The sequence below is a fragment of the Arachis ipaensis genome, chromosome B05 (assembly GCF_000816755.2).
Source record: "Arachis ipaensis cultivar K30076 chromosome B05, Araip1.1, whole genome shotgun sequence".
Taxonomy (NCBI): domain Eukaryota; kingdom Viridiplantae; phylum Streptophyta; class Magnoliopsida; order Fabales; family Fabaceae; genus Arachis; species Arachis ipaensis.
In genome coordinates this window covers 123,061,478-123,069,459 of record NC_029789.2, presented here as the reverse complement: position 1 = coordinate 123,069,459, position 7,982 = coordinate 123,061,478, and the positions used below count along the sequence as shown (strand labels likewise).

Sequence of the window (7,982 nt, the reverse complement as noted above, 5' to 3'; positions counted from 1 at the left end):
ACCTCGGCTAGTGAGCATGAAGCCGAGGAATTTACCACTTTGAACCCCAAATGCGCACTTTTCGGGATTTAACCGCATGTTGTATTTTCTTAGTTGTCCGAGATTTCTGTGAGGTCATCAAGGTGGTTATTGCCGATCTTTGTCTTGGCGACCATATCGTCAACGTAGACTTCAATGTTCCTGCCGAGTTATTTGGCGAAGACTTTGTCCATCAGACGCTGATATGTCGCACCTGCATTCTTAAGGCCAAATGACATGACTTTATAACAATAGTTTCCATATTTAGTAATAAAGGCTATCTTATTTTGATCGAATGGGTGCATTTGGATCTAGTTATAGCCAGAATAGGCATCCATGAAGCTGAGTTTTTCAAAACCAGAGGCATTATCAACTAAACAATCAATGGAGGGTAAAGGGTATGAATCTTTGGGGCATGCTTTGTTGAGATCGGTGAAATCAACACACATGTGCCATTTACCGTTATGTTTTTTAACCATGACGACGTTCGCCAGCCATGTTGTGAATCTGATTTCTCGGATGAAGCCCGCATTGATGAGCTTTTTGGTTTCTTCTAGGGAAGCTTGCTTTCGGTCGTGGCCGAGATTTCTCTTTTTCTGTGCTACAGGTCGGATAGATGGATCTAATGCTAACTTGTGTGATATGATGGATGGATCGATGCCTGGCATATCAGCTGGGGTCCAAGCAAACAGGTCGGCATTTTGTTGTAAGAATGCTCGGAATGAGGATTTTTCTTCTGAAGATAATGTTGAGCCGACGTATGTGAACTTATCCGTGTTTTCTGTGAGGTAGATTTTATCTAGGTCTTCTGTTGGAGTCGGCCTTTCCAGTGTTCCTGCTCTAGGATCAAGGTCGGCCAGCATGTGTTGGTTGTTCATGTTGCCGATATTGTGGACCTGGGCTTTTATGTGACGGTGAGGTCTTTTAAGACTATTGTTGTAGCACTCCCTGACCTCTCGGGCATCACTGTCAATGGTTGCAATTGTGTTGTCCTGCAAAGAGAACTTAACACAAAGATGAATTGTAGATACTATAGCGTCGAACCTATTTAAGAAAGGTCGGCCAAGTATAATATTATAGGGACTGAAGCAATTAACAACTAAGTATTGAATGTCTAAAGTTTTTGACGAAGGGAACTTACCGAGTGTGGTTTGTAACCACACAGAGCCCATAACTGGGACTTGCTCACCTGAGAATCCTACCAAGTCACCAGTGGAAGGTCGGATGATGTTATCGCTCAGTTTCATTTTCTGGAAAGTCGAGTAAAAGAGAATGTCGGCGCTGCTGCCTGGGTCGAGCAACACCTTTTTAACTAGGAGATCTCCGAGCTGTAGGGAGATTATGACGGGATCATCCAGGTTTGCTACGCTGTTGTCATGGTCGGCTGTATGGAATATTATCTGTGGAGATGTCGGCGGCGCCTGCTGTTGACTTTGATCGGCGTTGATGGAAAGGATAGCTCGGTAAGATCTTTTCCTTGCCGAACTTGTGGCTCCTCCACCTGCAAAACCTCCGGAAATACAGTTAATTGTACGTGTTGGTAGTTCAGGATGGTGATTGTTCGGTCGGTCTCTATCTCGGATATGTTGTGTAGCCGAGCTTTGGTCTCCTGGAGGAGGTGCTCGCCGCTGAATGTGGCCGCTGATGAATTTGTCCAGATGACTTTGCCGAGCTAATCGCTCCAGCAGGTCTTTGGCGATGACGCAGTCGTCAGTATTGTGTCCGTGCTTCTGGTGGAAAGAGCAGTATTTTGATCGGTTAGTGCCTTTTGAATCTGGGTAATTGCCAGCTTTTCGTGGTGGCTTGATTAACTTCGAATTCAAGATCTCCTTGATGATGTCATCGCGCTTGGTGTTGAATTTGGTGTAGGTCTCATATCGTGGGATTGGTTTGAAATTCTTCTTGCTGTCCCGTGGCTTGTCGTCGTCTTTATAGTGAGGCTTTTTCTATTTTCCGAGCTTGTCGGAGCTCTTCGATGTCAATCTGTCCTTTAGCTTTTTCACGAAATTTGGCCATAGTTTTTGGTTTGGCCACAGCAATAGTTTCCTGGAACTTTCCTGGTTTTAGTCCACTTTTTATGGCGTGTAGTTCTACCTCGGGGTGGAGGTCGGGTATGCTTATGGCTACCTTTGTGAAGCACGTCATGTAGTCCTTGAGGCTTTCGTGCTGGCCTTGCTTGATTGTGTTCAGGTAATCGGAGTCGTGGAGGTAGATGGCTGATCCAGCAAAGTGCTCCTCAAAGGGCTTTGATATGTCTCAGAATCGAGAAATGGAACCTGCAGGCAAAGAATAAAACCAATCAAGTGCAGGACCGTCTAAATAAGATGGAAAACAACGACATAAAACTTTATCAGATGCACCGTTTACTATCATTATGGAGGTGAACTTTTTGATGTATTTCTTCGGATCACCTAACCCATCATAGGGAGTTAGGGTGGTCGGCAGAGTAAATGGTCCAGGGGAGCTTTCTTGATCGTCATTTTCGATGTTTTTCTGAGTGTTCTCATTATGTTCGGGATGCTCCTCTTCCTGTCGAGCAGTGTCTGAGACATGTGTTGGCCCTGACTGCTGCTCGGCTTCTTCTGTCCGTTCTTGTTGATCATTATTTTCGGTTCGAGTGTTATTCAAGTTAGCGATTTGATTTGCCATTCTTTGGTTCTCCTCAGCCACGACTTGCCGCAACTCGGTCACCATCCGGAGCAATTCGGATGGCGAGGGTAGAGGTTGTTTAGCCATGACTTCAAAACGGGAACCTCGAGGCCGATGATATAGAGAGAGGTTTATATTTTCGGCCCCACAGTGGACGCCAATTGTTCTTGTATGGATACCTGGAGGGAGAGCTCGGTCTCTGGGAGTCGACGCCGAGCTATTTAAGTTTCGGTGCCGACCTTTAAGCCTTATTATAATCCGAGCTTTACTCCAAGAGGGTGTCCAATCACGTAGAGGTTTGAGCAAGAAACAGGGGGGGAGTGTACCTGCAAAGGCACTCCGAAACTTAAGTTAGTATTAAGAATTCAATGTATCCTTAAAATAGAAGATCATACCTTTTTATAGGTGATAATGTATAAATCGGTTATGTTCCTGTTTTATTGTCTGTATTAAAGAGCAATAATAAGGGTAAATGTCATGTTGGACGTTTCATATTTGTGAAGCAGTCCGTTAAGCTGATTTGTAACATCACTTTTCAATAAATGAAATTGATTGTCGATTAGTAACTGTAATGCCGATTTAATGACTGTAATGCCGAACTGTAACGCTGATTTTCTGAGTAATGATGTGAATAATGCCGAGTTATGAATGGTAAAGCCGATTTATGATATTGGATTTATAATGGCCGGACCAAGTACTCTCTTTTATAATTATAATTTTCGTGTACTATATTTTAGTGTAATTTTTTTATAATATAAATTATGATCTTATTAAAAAAGACAAATTAAATAAAAAATTAATCATAGGTAATAATATAATCATAAACGTTGGATTCCAAAATAATATTAAGAATAAGATTATTGAGAATACTGGAATAAGAGTACGATGTAAAAGAATATTAAATTAACATTTTGATGTACAATGCAAGGCTATGATGATGCAAAAAATAAAAAAGAAAAAGAAAAAAACCGACAAAAAATGTTACTAACAGTGACTTTTAACTTTGAGAGCAGTTTCATTATTGTAACTTTCTTTAATCATGTAGAGGCTATATCATTTTTACTTTTCTCTCATTCGATGCCTTGTTTGTTTGAGTGATTTAAAATTTTGAAGGCAAAAGAATGGCTTGAAAAAAGTGGAAAAAAAAACATGCAAAATGGAGAATTCATGAAGAAATGAAGAGTTGTTGAATTCATAACGACGCGTACACGTGGGAGGGAAGTTTGCCAAGCTACGCGTACGCATGATACACGCGTACGCGTGAGAGGGAAGTTTGCGAGGTGACGCATAAGCGCGTGACCCACGCGTACGCGTGACAAGCATTTTTCATTGGGCCTGACGGAGGCATTTGGATGGAGGGACTGATCCGTCCAAATTTTGTGAAGGTCAGCGACTTAAAAATATTTTTCAATGGTCAGAAATTTAAAAGTATTTTTCTGATTGACCTACCTCTAGTATTCTTTCAAAACAAATACATTGAAAGTTTACATTTTTTTATATTTTTAATAATAAAATTTTATATAAACAAATTTTTTTATATCAATGCCTGCCTCGTTATACATACAAATTTTTTGATAAACAAGTTCATACAAGTTAACTATAACCTAATAAAATCCACTTACATAACGCGTGTAAAATCATGTCGTTCCTCCTCCAACGTTTGTATCTTGCGTCTTCCTCCTACTTTTTTTTTTGTGTTTTTTCTCCTTTTTTTTCCGCGTTCTTTCTTCACCTTCTTCGCGTATTTCATCTTCTTCGTCGTTATTTTTATTGCTGATGTTCTTCTTCTTATCAGTATAAATACATCAAAAATTCGTAATAATACACATAAATATCTTAGTTTGACACCGTAATTTATTTGCTACAAATACACAAAAATATTTTTTTAATATTGCATTTTTTCTTCTTATTTTTTTCTTCTTTCTTTCTTTTTTTAATTGAATGAATGTAGATTCATCCTCTTCTAAATAATTTTGTAGCATTATATACTTCTTCCTTTTTGTTTGATTTTTTTACTTTTTTTCTTGTTAAGAGAGTAAAACAAGAAGAAACTTGAGAAAGTAAAACAAAAAAAAGACGAATAAGAAAAAGAATGAGATGATGATGTTGAAAAGAAAAAGAAGAAGAAGCATCAGAAGATGAGAAGGAGGAGAAAGATGGAGAGTTTTAAATTATATAGAACTTATCAGTACAAATATACTGAAATTTTTTAACAATACACAAAAATGTCTTAGTTTTACACCAAAATTTGCTGTAAATACACAAAAATATTTTCTTCATCAATGCTGCAATTTTTTTTCTTTTTTATTTTCTTATTTTTTTCTTTCTTTCAGTTGAATGAATGTAGGTTCATCCTCTTTCAAGTAATTTTGTAGCATTATGTGTTTTTTCTTCTTCTTTGTTTGATTTTTTTGTTTTTATTCTTGTTAAGAGAGTAAAATAAGAATAAAACTTTAGAAGGTAAAACAAGAAGAAAAAGATGAATAAGAAAAAAAAGGAGATGATGATAATGAAAAAAAAGAAGAAATTGCAAAAGATGAGGTGGAGGAAGATGAAGAATTTTAAATTATATAGAATTTATCAGTACAAATACACCGAAAATTCTTAACAATAATACTATACACATAAATATTTATACCGTAATTTGCTACAAATACACAAAAATATTTCTTTTAATGCTGCATTTTTTCGTCTTCTTTTTTTTTTCTTATTTCTTTTTTTAGTTGAATGAATATAGGTTCATTCTTTTTCAAGTAATTTTATAGCATTATGTATTTCTTCTTTTTTATTTGATTTTTTTATTTTTATTCTTGTTAAGAGAGTAAAATAAGAAGAAACTTTAGAAAGTAAAATAAAAAGGAAAAGATGAATAAGAAAAAAAAGTATAAGTAGACAATGAAAATTCTAAACAATGTGAACAATGAATATATCGGATGTTCAATTTAATAGGTATGCAGATAATTATGTTCATTATTTTTAATTGGATGGTTATTTCTTTTGATTCGATTTACTCATGCACAGTTAATAATGACTGGATGTTTAATTCACTAGGTGTGTAGATGCTTATCCTAATGTTAAGGTTTAGGATTAGAGGTAATTTGGGGGTGGAATATTTTTTTACTTTATTGGGTCAATTCTAGAGCCCATTGTTCATATTATTTACAAAAGTCATTGTCTACCTAGTCAAACACAAAAAGAAACAGCAAAAGATGAGGAGGAGGAAGAGGAAGAGTTTTGAATTATGCAGAACTTATCAGTACAAATATACCGAAATTTCTTAACAATACACAAAAATATCTTAGTTTTACACCAAAATTTACTGCAAATAGATAAAAATATTTTCTTTAATACTATATTTTTTTTCTTTATTTTCTTATTTCTTTCTTTCTTTTAGTTGAATGAATGTATGTTCATTATCTTCTAAGTAATTTTGTAGCATTATATGTTTCTTCTTTTTTGTTTGATTTTTTTTCTTGTTAAGAGAGTAAAACAAGAAGAAACGTAAGAAAATTCTATGATAAAAATTTGGATCAGGCAATGTTATCAATGTGACAAAAATTCCACGATAACGATAACAATAACAATCCCACTACGTTACCAACAACATTTCTGCCAACTTCTACCAACTCTTACTTATAACTGTGTTTAATGGAAGTGTCTTTGTCGATGTGTCTAATAAAAATATCTTTTTTTATGGCAGTGTTTAATAGAAGTGTCTTTATAGATGTATTTTCTGAATGTACCTCTTTATATATGTGTTTAAAATATAATAATTAATTATTGTTGGCAATAAGTTGGTAGATAATATGTTGGTACCATATATTTTTCCTAACAATAATGACGATAACGATAACGATGATACGTATAAGAAGAAGACGACGATGACTATAACGATGATAATCATAATGATAAAAAGAAGGGGAGAAAAAAGTTCAATGAGAAAAGAAAGAGGAAAAGGAGGAGATAGTGTTGGTGATGATGACAACGAAACAAAAAAACAAAAAAAAGGAGATGAAGATGAAGAAGGAGTGAAGAAAAAGAAGAAGAACGAGTGGAGGCGCATGAATATAAATGATTTGTTGTATTTATGTGATTAAATGACTTATATGTAGAGAATAATTTAAAATATATGTATAAATAATGACATAATAACCACCAACATTTTTTTTAAATTAAGAATGAAAATCACTTGATAAACGTGGACTTTTCCCAAAAGGCCCTAGCAGTTGATAAAAAAAAGAAGAAAAATTTTCTTTCCCTTGCGAATTGCGATTATAAATACGACGTATTAGCTTTCCGAGAGATATACACAGATACATATTCATTGGTTCATCAAAGTTATTAGCAGTGCTGAGTAGTGTTAGCTAGTTAGTCCAACTGTTCAAGCATGTGGTCTATTGTAATGGATCCAATTAAAGTTCTAGCCACAAGATTCCAACACCAATTCATTCATAAAGACTTTCATAAAGCAATTGCTAAGATGACAATCATTGACTCTTTTCTCTTCATAGTAACTGTGTGTGTGTGTGTATTTATGTTCTCTAATATGTTTGGTTAATTATTTTTTTTTCATGGATTAACACAGATTATACACTCAATGGACAAGTTAGGGATCAAATGGCACCGGTTACCGGTTTTATTAGGGTTACTATATCTGGGGATTAGGAGGCACCTTCACGAAGAATACAACCTCTTCAACGTTGGAACAACACCAAAGGGTGTTAGGTTTAATCCTTCTGATTTTCCATTCAGAACTTCTGACGGAAAATACAATGATCCCTTCAATGAAGTTGCTGGAAGCCAAGGCTCTTTCTTTGGTAGAAATGTTCTTCCTGTTGATCAGAAAAACAAGGTCCTCATCATAAAATAAAATAAAACTTCTTAATTAGATCAAAGACTAAATTTTCACTTTGATATACATGAGACTTATCGCATCAAGAAAATATCATCCTTTTTTATGAATTATTTTTTATTTTTATTTGAAGTCTCTAATTGTGAGACAAGACGACGAATTTATCTCGCACAACTCTATTATTATTGGATGAATTTGACCTTCAACCTTTAAAAAGAATTGACATATTTAATTCTCAAATATTATTAGTGAAAATTTTATTATTCAACTAGTAACAAATTCACTTTTAACATGCTTATCCTTTTATATTTTTGTTATAAGTTATACTTTTTATTATTGAAAAGCGGAGACATAATTAAGGCTTTATTTATTTTTTAAAAAGAACTTATAAAAATGATAATATCTATATTTAATAAATATAAATTTAAGAGTTAAATTTAAAAATTAATTAATATACAAGATT

The 7,982-nt window shown here is 34.7% G+C and overlaps 1 pseudogene; it reads left to right on the top strand.

Moving 5' to 3' along the window:
* LOC107643992 overlaps positions 6,868-7,982 on the top strand; it is a 5,396-nt pseudogene continuing 4,281 nt past the window's right edge.